Source organism: Cupressus sempervirens, chromosome 6 (genome assembly GCF_028749045.1).
Source record: "Cupressus sempervirens isolate cs-2001-9-10 chromosome 6, ASM2874904v1, whole genome shotgun sequence".
Taxonomy (NCBI): domain Eukaryota; kingdom Viridiplantae; phylum Streptophyta; class Pinopsida; order Cupressales; family Cupressaceae; genus Cupressus; species Cupressus sempervirens.
In genome coordinates, this window is record NC_143123.1 from 590,431,750 (window position 1) to 590,452,287 (window position 20,538).

The window sequence follows — 20,538 nt, forward strand, 5'->3', positions numbered from 1 at the left end:
ACCAATGAACCCATTGTCCAAATGATCTCTATATTATTCCTTGTAGAATAATAGAATTCTACTATACTACTCCTTCCTCTTTCTCTACTTGTCAACCAAACTTTTGCTCCTTTGGATCTTTTAACCAGATCACAAAACTTGTATTCATCATCATAGACATTCAAAAATCTTTCCATACTTGTTTTAAATTCTTCATCTTCTTCAGAATGTGAACTCTTTTTAGATTTTCTTACTCTCATAGGACATATTGAAAAAAAAGACCAAACTCTTTACATGTCCAACAAATAAAAAAAATTCATAACTTCTGACTCTCTTTTCATAAGAAGATCAATACCTTATTTGATCTTCATGTCTTCTCTAGATCTAGATCTATCTTTACTTGTGCTTCTATTCTTTTGTATGTAACAAAAGGATTCTAGATCTGCAAATTCAATGCTCATTTTTGTACACAATTATGATATCTCACCAAGAAGCTCCATCTTTTGCATATTAAAATTTCCTCCATCAGACTAAGGACTATCTATTTTTAAATAACTCACCACTACTCTCCCAAAGTTGTTAAGCTTTCTCTTCAAGGACCCGATGCTTTGCTCTGATACCAATTGTTAGCATATATAGTCCACCAACATAACTTGGCGGGGGGGGGGGGGGGGGGTGTGAATCAATTATCCAAATAATATCACAATTATCAACCTTATTAAATTTTAACCATATGAGAAATATAATCGTAAACTATAACAAGATACTCATACATAATAACACAATATATGTTAACTAGGAAAACCCTTGATCAGTGAGAAAAATTTGGTGGGGATGGTTCCCACTAGATTATGTACTAATATAAATAGTCCTTGTTAGAGGACGAACCCTATTAGGAGTCTATAACAACATATAGTACATACCAGTCCTTGTTAGGAGACTTTGAATCCCTATTAGGAGATTCCAACCCTGTTAGAAGTTGTGGAAGATAGCTAGACCCACTGCCCAAATAGCTTCAAGACAAGATTAATGAACCCATTGTCCAAATGATCTATGCATTATTCCTTGTAGAATAATAGAATTTTATTTTTCTTCTCCTTCCTCTTTCTGTCCTATCAACTAGACTTTTGTTCCTTTAGATCTTATAAAAAGATCACAAAAAATGCATTCAATAATCCCTTGGATTGTTTACATGCATTCAATAAGCACTCTGCTCATTTTTGCACTTCGCACTCCATATAATGATTGCAATACCATACATCTCAATTAAAAACAAAGAAAACTTCTTTCCTTTATACCATATCTTCAAAATAATTCCTTGAGTCAGCCTTGAGGCTTTCCCAATTAATTATCATAAGAAAATTAATTAATTGCGATTAAAATAGCATAGTTAGCTTGTATTCTATGCAAAAATTAAAACATGTGATACTAGGGCTTGCACACTTTCTGACATCATCAATAGACTATCGTTTGTCATTGATTCATGCGCATCTCTTCATTACATCTCAGATGAAAGATAGTGAACAAACATCAGGAACGAATTTCCAACTACTCTATTTTTGTACTGCTCTCTATAAATCACGTACAACTTTTGTACATCTTCAATTTATGTGTTGCGCATTGGACCATTTCATCATGACACATTACTAAACATGCCCATGACCACACATCACCAGACAATCAAACCATTGTCTGTACAACAAAGATCTCTCTATGCTACTCAATGAGTCTTCACATACTTACTGCTATGTTGACATGAATGAAAAACACAACCATGAATGCATCATATCAATTTTTTCCAATGCTTAGGATAATCCCCCAATGTCGTATCATAATCATTCATGATAATAATCTCCCCCTTTGGCATTCATGGCAGCATAGATGAAAAATATGTAAGTTCCATGAATACCAAAATAGTACTTTATTGTTGTTGTTGTTGTCATTTTCTCAAATCCTCTTCATCAATAAAATTTGAAACCATCTAGAACACTGCTTTGTTCATAATCTCTTAGGATCAGTAATAGTTGTTCACACTGAACAAATTCATCATACCCAAGGTATATTCTTCCTTTCCTCCTTCTTTCTTACATGAATCTTTCTAAATCTCCCTACTCTTCTCTCCATACCCCCATTATTTAGGAGATATTTTTCATGCATATTCTCCCCCATTGAAATCAATGTCAAAGGTCTCAATATGTCAAAATTATACTTCAATTTCTTCAACCAGCTCAATATTGACATTCTAGTCATGTTTATTATTAGTGACATACACTTAGTCAAATTGTAAGTATCTACTAAGTAGTTAGCAGAGTCAGCCAAGCATTTCAGTTGCTACTGATTCTATCATTTCTATTGAGTCCTATGGAAAAAATTTAGTTTGTGTCAAGAAATTACTTCTATGGTGATGATTATTAGTGTAAATTAAGCATTTGAGTGTATGCCAAGTTTACCAGTGCAAAATGAGTTGCACAATGCTTACTGAGTTCGTGGTTGATGTGATGCGAGTCTAGTGTTAACTAAGCTACTCAGTGTTAACCAAGTGACTCAATTTATATTGATCTTGTAGTGATAGCATTAACTAAGCTATGCAATGTGAATCAAGTGATTTGGTTTATATGTCAAGTTTTACAGTATTTAGTGAGTAACTAGTGTAGACTAAGTTCAAGACTACTTGGAAGTGATTAGTAGGGACTGAGCTTCTATGTCTACTGAGTGCATGATGATGTCGAGCATTGATAGTGGGGGTTGAGTATTAGAACCTCACTGAGTTAGTCTTTAGAACCTGAGTTTCTACACTTTGGCCAACTTTGTAATTTTATATTGGATTGGTATATATGTAATCTATTGTATCACATCCAAAGCAATTAATAAAAGTATGAAATAAGAAGAAGAGAGAATTACAAAAGGCTACAACAATATAAGGAGTAACAAAGATTTATCTATCATAGCAAGGTGATTTTTACACTCAAAATAATCTCATTCAATAAACCAAGTTGCAGATCAAAGATCAACCACTAATTCATCTTAACAGGTGGATCAGTCAAATCCTTTAACAAGGTAGACCTAACAGTCTTGTGTGAATCTCTTTACTGAGTGCATACTTCATTGTAATGTTTGTAAATCCTTTTGCAAGGTGGACCTAGTAGTCCTTATTGCTCCTAACAAGGTAGATCATCAGAAGTGATCATTGTAAGCCTTAACATGCCAACTTTATACTGCAGTGCTAAAGTTTGTTGATAGCATTGCCACCCTAGTTTTACTTTCTATTTGGAAGGTTTTTGGGTCACCAAAATTGTGTGTCAAAAGTGTTATGAATTCTTTAGTGTTTTAAGTTTCTCATGCATGCAATTAGATCAGAATATACATGAAGGATTAATTGCTAATTAAGGATTAAGTTTTATTGGTTACTGATTCACCCTTCCCCTCTCAGTAACTTAGCCTATCATAATATTTCCAACAATTGGTATCAGAGCTTTGTGGTTCTCAGAGAAAAATTTTAATAGCTTGAGCAAAGATCAAAGGCAATGAAGGTATTTAGACTTGAAAAGGCTACTAAAAATGAGAAGCTAGATTTGGAATTGGCTATTGGACAACTCAAGAAAGAAAAAGAGCAACTTTCTTAATCCTTGAAAAGAAAAAAAGATCTTGCAATTCAGATGAATGATCAACTCTACATCAAAGAAAGAATTGAAGACATCCACTCAAGTAATTTAGATTAATTTGATGAAGCAATCAAAGAACTATTGGAAAATAATATTAATCTTCAAGAAGAAGTAAGAAAACAATGAAATTTATCACCCATCCCTTCAATAGACATACATCATTGATCAGATCACTAATGCAAATGAAATCATGAATCTAAGATCAAAAAATGAAAGATTACAGAATGATCTAAACACTAAAAGGAAAACCAATGAAAGGATGATAAAATCTCAAGCAAACATGAATTGGTTGAATGAGAAAAGTCATTACAGACAAGAAGGAAAAGCAAGAATTAGATATATAGAAAAAGGTGAATCATCCAAGCAAGGAGCTCAATAGAATCAAAGACCTACTTGTAGTCACTATGGTAAGATAGGTCATAAATCAAAAAAATGTTGGAGCAATGGGAAAGAAAATTTCAATGAGAAATGCTACAATTGTAATCAGCATGGTCATAGAGCAAATGAATGCAAAGAGAAACCAAAATTTGAAGGCAAATGTCACAAATGTAAGAAGCATGGGCACAAGTCATCAGAATGAAAAACTAAGATATTGAATCCAACAAAATAGATAGTAAAAGCTATATTTGGTTGGGACTATAACACTTGGTCTAGATGTCATTACTGTGGAGAATTTAGATACATTGGAATGCATTGTGAGAAATGTCACATGAGGAAAAGAGATACTAGCAGAAGATGTTTCATTAGTACAAAACTTGATCATCTTACCAAGAACTATATGAATATTGGAAGAATTGAAGCTAAAAAGAAGGCAAAAGGTGATAGCATCATAAAATAAATGAGATAGTAATGCATTCCAAAATCTTTTGAAAATGAAAGTCCAAGCAATGATGATCAAGTCACTCAAGAATTAGCTGACTCCACCATTTCCACTTGATTTCTCAAAGGAGAGCTGGAACTAAGATACTAAAGAAAAAATCTCACATCAGTTCTAATTGACACAAGAAAAAAGATCCATATCAACATTCAAGATGCAAAGGGATCACCAAGTAAGAGATGATAGTCACTACCAAGTTACTATCCTTACTGAGTGAGGTCGGGTTGTAAGACCTTACCGAGCAAGGTCAGGAGAAACTAAGTTTTTTATGGTTACTAAGTCATGAAAGACTAATAAGTATTCAATTTGAGTGAAGTGGATGACAATTTTTCATTTGAGTGAACAATTATACCAAGAATTTATGGTAAAATCTGATAAAAAATGATGAAATCAAAGTCATCTCTCACTATGAATTTTTGAGAGCTATTTGTGCAAAGCAATATTTAGAGCATTCAAGCAATTTGAGTGAATTATTACTGAAAGTTTTTATATTCTCTCAAACCCTACTGAGTGAAGATGGCATCCTCCAGTAGCAAAACAAAATGAGGTTCAGACATGTTGGTTCAAGGTGTGGAATGGAAGGCACCAGATTTTAAGTTGACTCCTGTTGTTGGAGAAACCCTAGATCCAAGTGGAGCACAATCACAAATTACACCTATGGTACTATTAATTAATGATACTCATTCACATTTCAAAAGTTCTATTCAAGATATTATAACATTATAGATGGATGAATGTTTGAAGAAGTTATGCATTGACGATGTGTTGAAACTTGAGCATCAACATCTTGAGATAAAAGATTTAACTCACATTCCTCATATGCCATGAGATTTCCAAGTAAAATGGATAAGGTTTATCCTTAGTTGTGTACACAGTGGCTAGTTGTAGTTGGATCAACCAGTTTTGAAAGCCAAGAAGATGATCCACAAGATCATTGGTCTTCCAATGTTGGCAAAAGCAAAAATGACTAAAACCCTAAGTTAGGTTTTTGCCAACACTACATATCCTATACGGTTGAAACCAAAGATGAAAATAATATTTCCAAAAATGAAATAGATGATATCTACATTTTTTCACTTGAAGATGCATACCCTTTAGAGCTATAAGGGATCTTTCTCCATATCTCACATAATGGATGAAAGAATCCTTCAAAAACCCTTGTCGAGTGGGATGAAAGGGTAATGAAGATAAGTTGTTTCACTAACATGGAATTGAAGTTTGGAATACATGTCATCACCCACAAAATCTATAGTTTGAGCAGATTGAACAGTGTATCTTGTGAAGCAATTGATTTGGCATACAAGGTGGTAAAAAATAATCTATCACTTGACCTTGCCAAGTTACTGTTGAACCAATTCAAAAAGAACAAGAAGAGCATCAAAACTTCCAAGAATAATCAAAGTAAGCTTGGTTCACTCTTGACTTGTTTATTTTTATATGTTTAGAAGTTCTTCCCATCAAAAGGTATAGTAGTTTGGAGAAAAGGATGTACCAGTTCTTTATCAAATTAATGACTATATTGTTGAAATGGGAGAGAACTATGCAAGCATTATGGATAAATACTTTGTTGCATTCAAAGAAAATATGTATAATAGATTCAAGATTCCAAATAAGTTATTTGAAGATTACAAAGATGATGTTTGTTTCATGATTGATAGTGAAAAATTATACATTTAGGTAGTTAGGCCAAGAATAGCATGGGTACAACCTCTTGGATATGAGGTGAACATTGATGAAACCAAAGAAATAATTAAGGAAATGATAAATGAGCCTATTTCCCTAAATCTACTTATTTTGGCACTTATGATGAGGCAAAGGCTAGAATAGAACTAGAAATCAAACTCCCTTAGGAAGTTAACAAATGAAAGAAGACGATTGCCAAATTGAAAACCAATTCCACTCTTCTATTAACTAAACAAAAAGGAGAGGATGAAGAAGCAAAAGATGAAGAAAAGTTCGAGAAAGAAGAGCCACTAAAGAAGAAAGGTAAGGTAATTATTAACAAGCTTTCCAAGACATCTATTGATGTGTTCATGAGGAGATCATCTAGGAAGAAACTAGATAAATAAGGAGGAGACATAATCTTGAAGAGGTCTCCACCCACCTTTGAGGAAAGAATGGAAGAATTAGAATTAGGATCTGGCATTACAAATTTTAGGCCATTGAAATATGAGACTAGGACTATAGAGGAGCAGAAGCAAATAGAAGACATATTAATATCCAAGATGGGTAAGTAGAAGTACTCACCTGACTAGCTAGCTCAGCAGATTCCTAATGCTTTGATGGAAAAGATTAAGACAAGATGGAAGAATGCCATGAAAATTACAAAATATATATATGAGCAGACCCTGAGGCAACTTATGCCAAATTTGGATGATGAGGAGGTGAAGGAATCTTTGAAGAAAAGATAACTTTAAGATTCAACACTTGTCTTGTACTGTTGAAATATGTAGAACATGTTGTGAAGAATGCTATAAACACATGAAAGAATGTTTATCTTCTTCACAAGTTGAGTGATTTTGTAGTTAGTGTAAGTGATAAGGATGATGATGATGATCAGGAGAAATATGAAGAGATTGATATTGAAGAATTCACTCTTTTTGATAATGTAGATGATGAAGAAGAATAGGGGAAGGAAGCTAACGAGGAAGATGTACAAGATATTGAGGAGACTAACCCAGCAAAGATTGTTGTAGTGGTCATAGCCTCACTTCCTCATTCTCCAAGAAAAACATTAAAACACCAAGCCTAGAGACAACTTCAATAGGATTGATTATGACCAGCACTGAAAGCACAAACACTCAATCAATCTTTACAGTGGTCCATCTCAGTACTTCATTGATAGAAGTGTTGAGCACTTCATTTTCCAAGTAGCAAGCTCTTCCCTCTACATCAATTTTGGCTACTCAAGGTATTTCTTCTGTAGATATTTCAACAATGAGTTCGATATCCACTTTTTCAACAAGTTCTACCATTTCTACAATTGTTTCCATTCCTACCATGCAAGTAATAAGTGAAAGGATAGTTGAGACCAAGCCTCAAACGAGCACAAAATTTTTGTGAAAAGGAAAAGAGAAGGAAGAAGATATAGATCTTGATGAGGAGATTTTCGTTCCTAATTGGGACATCTCTAACCTCAATCCTAATCAAATGCATTTTTTGTAGAACTTATTTTAAAGAAATCCAAAAAGAAAAGGCTTAGAGAGGAAAGAAACAAGGAATTTAAGATAATTGAGGATGCTAAGAATATTCTAGAAGAGGCTCTAGGCATAGAGGTTGATTCTTCTCAACCAATTTTGTATCAGTTAACAGAGGTAGTCCAAAAAATATAATGAAGATTTGGATGGATAGGAAAAAAATTTTGTAGAAAGCTAAGAAAAAGTTTGAGTATAAAGTTTTAGAACTTATTGCTCAACAAATTTTTATGCATCAAGTAGAATTATCTACTATTCTAGGCTCTCTCGATATCGCCTACATCAATGTATATATACTTTTTGGTAAACTTTGTGATACATCAATCTTCAATAAGGAAATATGAGATAAATTGTCAAAGATTGATGAGGATTTGAAGGCAAGTGCACATCTATTGCAACTTGACCCAAGTAAAAGTTTTTCCACTTCAACAAGATTAGATTTTTGACAGATATGTAGGCAAAATTGCTAAGAGAAGAGGCCAGAATAAGATCAAAATTGATAGATATTCAAAACATGATTCTCCCAAACATAGATGCACTACAAAAGCACATTGCACATTCAAAAATGCTCATCCATGACAACAACTTCTCCATTGCAAACCATATGATAGAATTATCAACAGAAGTATAGATTGCATCTCACACATGAAAGGTTTTGCAAGAGAATTGGGACAATACTTTGACACTTATCCTAAAGGTATATTTAGATTTCTTGTCACATTTTGGCATTACTATATAAATATATATTGCATATATCTTTGGTATTAATGTCAAAAAGGGGGAGAAGATGTAAGAAGATGTAAGGAGAAAAGGGGAGGAAATTGAGAAAAGATTGAAAGAAGATTGGAGAAGATTGAAAGATTGTAGAGAAAATGTATATTGTATAAACAGGAGAGGATGGATGTATTGTGAAAAGGTGTAAATTATACTGTATATTATGTATGGGGGAGTATTACCATGTACAAAAATATATTTCTTACAAAACCAATTTTGAAAAACCTCAAAAATAGTATACTCTATTGAGTTGGAGACATAAGGTAATGGATGAAGATGTTCTTAAACATTCTTGAATTCAATTTTGACTAATAAGTGTTTCTGTCACTAATGCCAAAGGGGGAGATTGTTGACATTCTAGTCATCTTTGTTATTAGTGACATACACTTATTCAAATTATAAGTATCTATTGAGCAGTTAATAGTGTTAACCAAGAATTTTAGTTGCTACCAAGTTCTACAGTTGCTACCGAGTCTTTTAGATATATTTCAATTTGCACAAAGCAGTTACTACTATGGTGATGATTAGTAGTGTAAACTGAGCATCTTAGTGTATGCTAAGTTTACCAATGCAAATCAAGTTGTGTAGTGCTTACTGAGTTTTTAGTTGATGTGATATGAGTCTAGTGTTTAACTGAGATCCTTAGTTTATACCAAGCTCATAGTGATAGCATTGATTGAGCTATGCAGTGTGAATCAAGTGATTCAATTTATATAATAAGTTTCACAGTATTCACTAAGTCACCACTGTAGACTAAGTTCAAGACTACTTGGAAGTGATCCGTATGGACAAAGCTTCTACATCTACCAAGTGCATGACAATGGTGAGCATTGATAGTGGATGTTGAGTATTAGAACGAGACCAAGTCAATCTTCAGAACTTGAGTTTCTACACTTTGGCCAACTTTTTAATATTTGTGTAAACTTGTATTGTGGCCAACGTTGTAATTTTGTAATTGGATTGGTATATATGTAATGTAGTGTATTGCATCCAAAGAAATTAACAGAAATATGTTCAATAAGAAGAAGAGAGAATTACAAAAGACTACAAGAGTATAAGGAGCAACAAAAATGTATCTATCACAGCAAGGTGATTTGTACAATTAGAGGAATCTCATTCAAAAAACCAAGTTGTAGATCAGAGATTAGCAATTGCTTCATCTTAACATGTGGATTAGTGAAATCCTTTAACAAGGTAGACCTAACAGTCTAGTGTAAATCTCTTTACTGAGTGCATACTTCATTGTATGTTTGTAAATCCTTTTGTAAGGTGGACCTAGCATTCCTTATTGCTCCTAACATGGAAGATCATCATAAGTGATCATTGTAAGCCTTAACATGCCAACTTTATACTATAGTACTAAAGCTTGTGGGTATCATCCCCACCCCAATTTTACTTTCTATTTGGAAGGTTTTTGGGTCACCAAAATTGTGTATCAAAAGTGTTATGAATGCTTTAATGTTTTCAGTTTCTCATGCATGCAATTAAATCATAATATACATGAATGATTAATTGCTAATTAAAGATTAAATTTTATTGGTTATTGATTCACCCCTCCCCTCTTAGTAACTTAGCCTATCATAATATTTCCAACACTCAAGTGTCCAAAGACATTATTCAAGAAAAAATATCAAGAGTCCTCAATGACTGATTTCATCTTAGATACTCCCCCATATAGGAATCCTCAACATTCAGTCCAGTCTAAAAATAGTTCTCTGTACCACTAGATTGATGCACTTACTACATCATCTACATAGAAGTAGGAAGGGGCATAACCCCAAGCACATCTCAAGTATTCAAATGTATCTTTAAGTAAGGGCTTCATAAAGATATCTGGAATCTGATCTTTACTGCTCACATACTCTAATTTGATCTCTTTTTATGTTGTCTTCTCTCTCAACACATGATACATAATAGATATATGTTTAGTCTTAGAATTCAATACATGATTCTTAGACATACCTACTTTTATTATCATAGTAAATGATAATAGTTTCTAAAAACTCAATGCTGATATGCTTCAGTATTTGCTTCATCCACATAACTTGATTACAGTTATTTGTTTCTATGACATACCTTGCCTCAACTATGCTCTATGAAATACAATCTTGTTTCTTTCTTAGCCAAGAAACCAATCTTCTACCAAGAAAAAATTATCCACCATTGGTGCTCCTTTTGTCATCCATAATACATGCCCAATTTGTATCAGTATACGCACATATAGTAAAATCACTCAATCTATCATACCAAATTCCATAGTCAGATGTTCCTTTCAAATATCTAAATATCCTCTTAACTAATGCATAACGATACTCCTTAGGATCATCTCAAAATCTATTTACAATCCCAACTAAAATTTTTATATCTAGTCTAGTGTGAGTCAGATACTGCAAACCTCCAATCATAGATCTATACTTCTTTCGCTCAATTACAGGTGTCTCATTCTTGCTGGATAAATTATGACCAATTATCATAGGAGTACCAACAGGCTAAAAAATTTCCAATTCAAATCTCTTCAACCAGTCTTTCAAGTACTTATCTTGTGAAATGAAAATACCATTATTGTTCTGCACAATCTGTAATCCTAGGAAAAACTTCATTTCTCCTATCATGCTCATTTCAAAATCATTCTTCATCCCTTCAGAAAACTTATCACTTTCCTCATCATTACCTCAAAATATTATGTCATCAACAAATATTACTATTATTATCAAACCATTCTCAATTTCTTTCAAATACAAGTTACTATTTGTCATATCTATAGCAAATCCAAGTCTTGCCAAATAGTTGTCCAGCCTTGCATACCATGTTCTAGGTGCTTGCTTTAGTCCATATAGAGGTTTCTTTAGTTTGCACACCATGTCTTTGTCTCTTGTTAGAGAAAACTCTTTAGGTTTCTCAATGTATAGCTCTTCTTCAAGTTCGTCATTCAAGAAAACCAATTTAACATCCATATGATAAACCTTAAACTTCTTATTTGATGCATAAGCCAAGAACATCCTTACTATTTTCATTTTGGCTATAGGGGCATATGTCTCATCATAATCAATGCCTTCTTGTTTTGAATAACCTTTGCACACAAGTCTCACTTTGTTTCTCACTACTTCTCCTTTCTCATTCATCTTGTTTCTGAATAGCCATTTGGTTCCTATCACAATCTTGTCCTTAGGTCTAGGAACTAACTCCCATGTATCATTCTTCACAATCTTATCCAATTCTTCCTTCATTGCTTGAATCCAATGATCATCTTTATATGATTCATCTACACTCTTTGGTTCTACATGATAAATCAAACATAACTCCTCATTTACTTTGTTCCTTTTCATCACACCCTTATCTTTGCTCCCAATTATCTACTCTAGAGGGTGATTATTTATCAAATTCATGTTAGAGGTAGGAGTTGACATCTCAACTCTTATCTCATTTCCAGGTTCAAAACTGTATTCTCTTCTTTGCTCAACATAATTTTGAAAATCCTTGTTAGTCTCAATGATAACTTCCCCATCTTCATGGTTAGCCTTTGGATCAATAATAGTTACCAAAACTATCTATGCTATTACTTCATCTTTCTTAACTAGTTCAAGCTCATCATCACAGTCATTCAAGAATCTTTCTCTACTTGCTTTAAATTCTTCATCTTCTTTAGAATGTGAATTCTTTTCAGATTTTCTTACTCTCACAAGAAATCTTTACAAAAAATGACCAAACTCTTTACATGTCCAACAAAAAAAATTCCATACCTTCTGGCTCTCTTTTCATAAGAAGATCAATACCTTCTTTGATCTTCATGTCTTCTTTGGGTATGGATCCATCTTTACTTATGCTTCTATTCTTTTATATACAAGAAAAGGATTCTAGATCTAGAAACTCAATGCTTAGTTCTATACACAATTCTGATATCTCACCAAGAAGCTCCATCTTCTAGGTCTCAAAATTTACTCCATCAGATTGAGGACTATCTTTTTTGAAATGACTTTCCACTGATCTCCCAAAGTTGTTAAGCTTTCTCTTCAAGGACCTGATGCTCTGATACCAATTTTTAGAATATATAGTCCACCAATATAACTGAGAGGGGAGGGGTGAATTAGTTATCCAACTAATATCACAATTATCAACCTTATTAAACTTTAAGCAATGAGAAATATAATCAAAAACCATAACGAGATACCCATACATAATAACACTAGATATGTTAACTAGGAAAACCCTTGATCAGAGGGAAAACACTATTGGGGATGGTACCCACAAGATGATGTACTAATATAAAAATTCCTTGTTAGAGGATGGACCCTATTAGGAGTCTATAATAACATTCAATACATATTAGTCTGTATTAGGAGACTTTGAATCCTTGTTAGAAAATTCCAACCATGTTAGGAGTTGTGGAAGACAAATGGAACCACTTCCCAAATAGCTTCAAGGCAAGACCAATGAACCAACTGTCTAAAAGATCTATGTATTATTCCTTGAAGAATAATATAATTGTATTTTACTACTCCTTCCTCTTTCTTTGTCCTATCAACCAGACTTTTTCTCCTTCAGATCTTGTGATGAGATCACAAAATTTGCATTCAATAATATATTGGATTGCTTACACACATTCAATAAGTACTCTACTGCTTTTCACACTTCACACTTCATACAATAATCACAACACCATACATTTCCATTACAAATAAAAAAACATCTTTACTTTATACCATATCTTCAAAATAATTCCTTAAGTCAGCCTTGAGGCTTTCCTAATTAATTACAATAAGATAATTAATTAATTACAATTACAATAGCATTGTCAGGTCATAGTCTATACAAAACTTCATATATGTGATATTAGGGCTTGTACACTTGTTGATTTCATCAAAAGACTATCCTTTTTCAATGACTCACTGCACATCTCTTCATTATATCTTAGATGAAAGATAGTGAACAATCATCAGGAACTACTTTCCAAGTACTCTTCTTTTTTGCTACTCTCTATAAATCAGGTACAACTTCTATATATCTTTGACTTATGTGTTGCACATTGAACCAAATTGTCAGGACACAATGCTGAACATGTCCATGATTGCACATCACTAGGCAATCAAACCATTTTTTGTACAACAAAGATCTCTCTCTGCTACACTACCAATCTTCATAGACTTACTTCTATGTCAACATCAATAAAAAACATAGTCATGAATACAACATGTCAATGTTTTCCAATTCTTAGGATACCCCCCCCAACGTAGTATTATTAGCATTCATGCTAACATTTTCTCCTTCTCTGGAACTTTATCTTCCTTTCCTTGAGTGCCCTTTGTGACTAGTGTGGCAATGCTTTCTAGTGTCTCTATCTCCCTTTGTGCTTCTAGTGCCTTTTCTTGCTCAGTCTTTTCTAGGGATTTCTTCTTGATTAGAAGTGCATAAGTGTCTAGTGACTTTTCCTTAACCTCTTCATCAGGCTTCTCCTTCTCTAATTGAGTTGAAAGCTCAAAATATTTCTCTTTCTCATGTGTGGTTGGTTTCTCTAACATTGTATCCTTTTGTTCCTCCTGTCCCTTTTCTTCTTCCTCTTCTTCTTCTTTCTTGGCTAGGTTTTATGTGGCTTCCCTCTTAGATGTGTCTACCCTTATTGGTGAAATCTCCTTGTCTTCCCTTTCTATTAACTTCTCCTTCATCAATTAATTCTCATTTTGAAGAGTTTATTCCACTACAAGACTAGTGTGCACCTCTCTCCTAGGAAAAGTAAGTGGATTGAAATTTATAGGTGTCTCAATCAGCTCTTCTACATGTCCTCCTTCTTTGTTCTTGACTCAAGTCCTCCTATGTGGTTCTTCTTCTTCTTTTCTTCAATAAAAATACCTTTACCTTTCAAGTTAGTTGGATGAGGGAGTTGTGCCTTTGACTCTTCTTCTTTCTTCTTCATTCTAAACTCTACTATTTATTTAGCCATGATTTTCATGTTCTTTATTCAATTCTCATATAATTTCTCTAATTGACTAGTTGTTACTAGAGATACATTCTCTTGCATTGTAAAATCCCATTTGTAGGCTTCTAGTAGCACATCCTTTCAGACAAGGAGTATTATGGCCTCATCTTTGCTAGTGCATCATCCAATATTCCTTTGAATGGTAATATCTTGCTTGTCATTTCTTATATACAGTGTTCGATAGTTCTTTAAGATCATTTTCTTGTACCTTTGTTGGTATCCTACAAAATGTTCTCATGCTAACTAACAATACAACACTTATAACTTTATTCTTTTTTACTTCATTAAACTTAGCAAATCTATTTGTCAATGTTTTATAATGCCCATTGTGCATGATATTGTTGGAATTCTTTAGAATAACTGGGGGGGTGAATCAGTAATCCAAGGTCAAGATGTACAAAATAAACTTTTTAGTCCTTAATATATATATATATATATATATATATATATATATATATATATATATATATATATATATATATATATATATATATATATATATATATATATATATAACCTTAACATGCATGCATCCATTAGATCATATAGTACCTTAACTTAGTAGGTTACTATCCTTTGAGTTTATTTGCATATGACTCTCTATCTGAGCTTTCCTTCTATGATCTCCATCTATCATACCACATTTAGTGTGAGAAGTTTTTAGGGCTAGTTTACAATGGCTTCGACCACCTATGACCCAATAGTTGATACTGGTGTTCACACTACTACTTCAAAAAGCCATGGTGCCTCCATTGAACAAACATCCTCGCAAGTTCATCCTAAAAGTTTTTCATGAGGTAATCCTGATATTATCCTTCCTCTATAGGAATTTGACTCTGCATGTGAATGGTTAGAACAACATACTTTGATAGATTATTTATTGGGTAGGACTCCTCCTAAAGCCTTGCTTTGAGAATGGGTTAACAAGAGCTGGACTCCTGATGGAGTTTTCCTTAACACTATGCAAAACCTTGCCAAAGGTTTTTTTTATTTCACTTTGCCAACTCATCCCAAGCTGATGCAATTTTTAGCAATGGCCCTTGGTTAGTTCATTCCTCCCTTCTTGTGTTCCAACGAAGGTCGTAAGAGTTATAGTCTCTGACGATAAAAACCTCAGGCTAACTATTTGGCTTGAGTTCCCTAGTCTACCCTTTCCTTGTTGGTCATTTATTGAATCCATTGCCAACACTCTTGGAAAATTTGTTACTGAGGAACACAAATTTTTTTTTAATGCTCACCCTCAGTGATGTGTTTACATTAAGGTTTATCTCTCCAAGGATCTCAAGGATTCTATTGAGATTCAAGTTAGTTCCCACACCTCTTAGAAGGTGCTCTATTTGAACCTACCCAACACCTATTATAGGTGTCAGTTGACTGAATAGAAGATTAGGGATTTCCCTTTGGTAGTACTAAGGGTTAAACCCCTGCCAAATGATGCTCTTGTTAAACAAGTAGAATGAAAACAAAATGAGGAATGGACTATTGTCGGGTGCAAAGACAAGGCTTCTTCAGCTCCCAATAAGATGTATGTTGTTGTAGTTTTCATTCCTCCTATAAAAACATGAGTGCAAACCTCAACCATTGTAGGATTGATGGTGGTTTCACCAGAGTCAAATCTTATTGATTCATAGGTTTCACACTCTATTGTTTCATAGGGGATCAAGAAAGCTACAAGGGCTACCACTCCTGTTGTACTGCACACTCTACTTGTCACATCCTCCATTGCAACATAGAATGTGCTGCATTCTCATAGTCCTCCCAAATGTGTTGAGAAACCAATAGATAAGCAACAAGCAAACATTCCAAGATATTTTCCTTGTAGTTTCACTCCAATTTCTACTTTTTTACAAAAGATTTACTCCTCTCTCAAGGATGAAGAAGATATGGAGGACTTTTCATGAATTTTTTATCATGGAATGTATTAGGTCTCACAGACTTCTCTAGAAAGTACTATATCAAGGATACCTGTCATAGACTTGGGAATTTAGATTTTCTTTGTATGCAAGAAGTTAAAATTTATGGTTTCATGCTTTCTTCTGCATGTCACGCCATTTGGCTATATGATATTATCTTTTCATCTCAGCATGAAATTGGTAGAGATGGTGTAGTTACTCTCCTATCACCTTACCTTCATTCTGTTATTATTTCGCATGGTTCTGACCTCATGTAAATAATTATTTGGATTTTGTTTTCTCTTAATAATCATTCTTTTGGTATAGTTAATGTTTATGCTTCCAATGTGTCGAAGTTCTTTCTGGTAAAGAACATATCAAGTAGATTTAAATCTGATACCAAGAAACAAATACTGGGGACAAGTCTAAGGATGAGCTAAATCCTATGTTTAGCAAGGCTAAATCTTAGTTCTGGACCAATTAACAGTCATCGAGACTCACTTCACTTTAGGCTTTGCTAAGCCAAGGTGGACAAACCTAAGAGATTTATCTTATTAACTTGATACTCTTCTATGCAAGATTACCCTCTATAGCAGAAATGGTCAATATCCTTCTACAATTTGTTGACAAATTTCCTAATTGCAGTAGCTAATCACAACCAAGGAAAGTAATAACAAACAAGCCATGACCCACACTTTATCTCTTCAATACATAAAAAGGGAAATTGATGTTCATTTTAAGTTTTGATCTCTCAGCATAACCCGGGTATGCAACAACAGAGAACATGTATCCTTCAAGCTGACCAATCCCTTATCCATTGGGCATCAACTAAACCTTAACATGTAGATGGATACCTAAAGTATACTAATATATTTAGGCATATGATCTATCTATTTGACTTACAAATAGATATCAATTTTCATAACAACTCTCATACTTATGATGAAATCCTTCTTATGTAACCTGTAACCCTATCAATGTAAACACGCATTTACATGGATCTTTGTTCCAACAGCAAATTCATCCTGACATACAACCTTAATGGATTGCAACTGAGTCCACACTCTTAGTTCTCAAACATAGAACATTAAATATAACAGAAGAAAGAGATGAGAATCAGAATGAAACTAAGAAAGGTGAAACTCTTGTATTAATTTCTTTGAAAACAATACATCATCTACATATCAAAACTCAGAAAATACACAAAGAATGACTGTGTAATATAACAAATGTCTCAAAAGGAATACAATATGTTGTTCATAATAGAAGAACACTGAGAAAATGGTATCACAACTATGAGAAAATCTCAGGAAATTGGAAACAGACTAATCTCACAATCCTCTTAAAATCTTCAAAGAATTGGAACCCTTACAATCAGCAGAAAAGGAAGATATATAGGAGAGAAGATATTTCAAATATTTTAATTTGTAATTGACATCTGTCCCACTAAAAAGTCCTCAATTTGAAGTTGTTGAAACTGAACTTCCTCATCTACCTGCAATTGAAAAACCATAAATGATGCCAAAATATCTGATACATTCCCTTTTGAATAATCAACAAAATATCTCATGGAGAAAATATCAAGAATTCATCACAAACTGTATTGGGCTAGAAAAATTTGATCACAACATGTCACTTCTACTTTGTGGGGCAATTCAACTTGTGTTGTTGCCAAAAACATAACTACTTCCAACTGCATTAAAAAACCATTAGATCATCTTGAAAATTGTTGGAGAAGTCAAATCAGATAAAAATATGTCTATATCTGATTGCAATTTCATCTGCAACATTAAATTTGCACAATTCACTGAGAAGCCCCTAGAATCAAAAAAACTGCATGTCGCTGCTACCGACTGAGACCAGCTCAAAATCTGACTACAAAAATGGAAAATTTTCTCTTTTTCGATTCTAACGGTATATTACACTATACATTTTGGAATAAAAATGCCCTCTTGAGACCATTTTGAAAATTTGTCCTCCATGACTAAACAGATCCATTAAAATTGAAATTTTTAAAAAGTCATATAGTATAAACTATATAAAACTTTAAAAATAAATCAAATTTATCAATTTGAAAATCTAAGTGCTCAAATCATTTGCAATTTGTTTTTATAATCATTTTTCATTTTTCCCCTTTTTTCCCATGTGTCGATTCCAGATTTGCTCAGCGGACCCTGCACATCTTTCCATTTGAAAATATATGAAATTTTCCATATCATGAGTCTACGATATTACGATGAAATCATAATATCGTAGCTCACATCCTAAGGAATCCCAACACATGATTAATATATAATTAATATATTAAAACATTTTCACCTTCCTGTAGCATCTCTTCGTTGGAAATTCCCATGCTCTACCATACACATTCCCATGCTCTACCATACACAAGATCGTGGCATCGTAGCCCTTTTAAAATGACCTTCCTGATCATACACCAAGGCAAGTTTTGTAGCATCTCTTCATTGGAAATTCCCGTGCTCTACCATACACAAGATCATGGCATCGTAGCCCTTTTAAAATGACCTTCCCGATCATACGCCAAGGCAATTTTCATAGCATCAGAGGGCTAAAATATTTTCTTTACGACCCCATGGCAAGGGCTTCGTCGTAATATTACACATGAGATTTTTGAATCCCACAATCTTACGCCACTCGCAAGATCATAGGCCATTAAACTTAAGCTCCCAATGCTACGAACTGGTGTAACATCGTAGAGCTCCGGTTTTGGTGTTTTGACTTTGCCCCATGTGCGCCATCTTGTTCACGAGTGGACTTTGCGTCTTAAACAGAACTTTGTGGCATTTAAACTATTACTAAAGCCGAATTCCAAACAATGTGGGTTAACGTCTGCTACCTTGGGCATTAATGACCTTCCTTTGACTCGCAGCAATGCATCAACATTGTAGCTGTGGACATGGCGTGAAGCTTGAAGTGGATGCCCCCAAACTATCAACACATCACTGCAAATCCATTGGGCAACAACTATCAATGCCACGGAGACCCTATATCTTTAGTTGTGGGCCTAATGTTGGTCAATGCACCTGCCCCTTCCTAAAGTCGACCCTCCATGATATTATAGGCATACTTCAAACAATGGGCCACTGCATATGATGCCATCTCTGGTCTGTTACTAGCGTGGATTGTTCTAGTAGATGCTCGGCTCCCTCATACTTGCCGTGCACGTGGGCATCTGTCCTGTGCGAGAAACATATCTCAAAAATACTACCACCTCAACTTCGAAGCTTGAGGCTCCCCACCTTCCTCACTATGATTTGAGCACCTACAGCAGCCTGCGACTTTTTGCTTGATTTGGGCTACTTTCCCTCTGCGTGGACCTATAATATGGGACTTGGGTGCATCGCCATGGGACGGCTTTGCCCCCAAAGCTAAGGCATGCTTCGTAGTCTTCATGCACATGGATCTTCTCCCTGCTACAAGCTACGGCTTCTTCTCACAGTCAACAACATTTCTGGCCCTTTATAATTCTTGATGTGAACTTTCAATCTTAGTTCAAAGCAGGCACCTATCGCATATCTGCCCTGGTTGTTGCCAAATCTTGTGTATGAGCTTGTACCTAGATTGTCATTGCTTGTGCAGTTCTAAGCCACTTTACCATCATATGGTATATATATCTTTGTTATTAAGTAGGCCTCCATTCTTCTTGACAAATCTTAGCATGAGGAATAATAGATCCAGAAGCTCCTATTCCTCGAGATACCCTCATAAGTCCATATTGCATAAACCTTTAATTTATAAAAGAAAAAATAAATTATTGCTTGCACATATTGGTTCCATTTTCACTCACAATACCATCGATCTTCAATCGATCAAATGGAATTAGTCGGACCCAAAGTGGGTCCGGCTAAAAACTTTTCATTTCTGAACAACTGATATGGCAAAGTGATCCATTAACTTTCTCGAACTGAGTAGAACCTAATTTGATCACAAATTGATCACTAAAAACTTAATTCAATTATTTCCACAACACAGTGAAATCTATGTCAGGAGGCTTGTTGCCTGGCTTCAAAAACTGACGTAAATGCTTGGTCGGGCTCCGAAAATCAGGATCTCTATTCTCTCCCACACATTCAATAGGCCTGTCAAATCTTGTAATATGATGACATCAGAGTCAAAAGATATCGACCTCTGAACATGCCTATTTAAAATTGCCTACAAATAAACATGT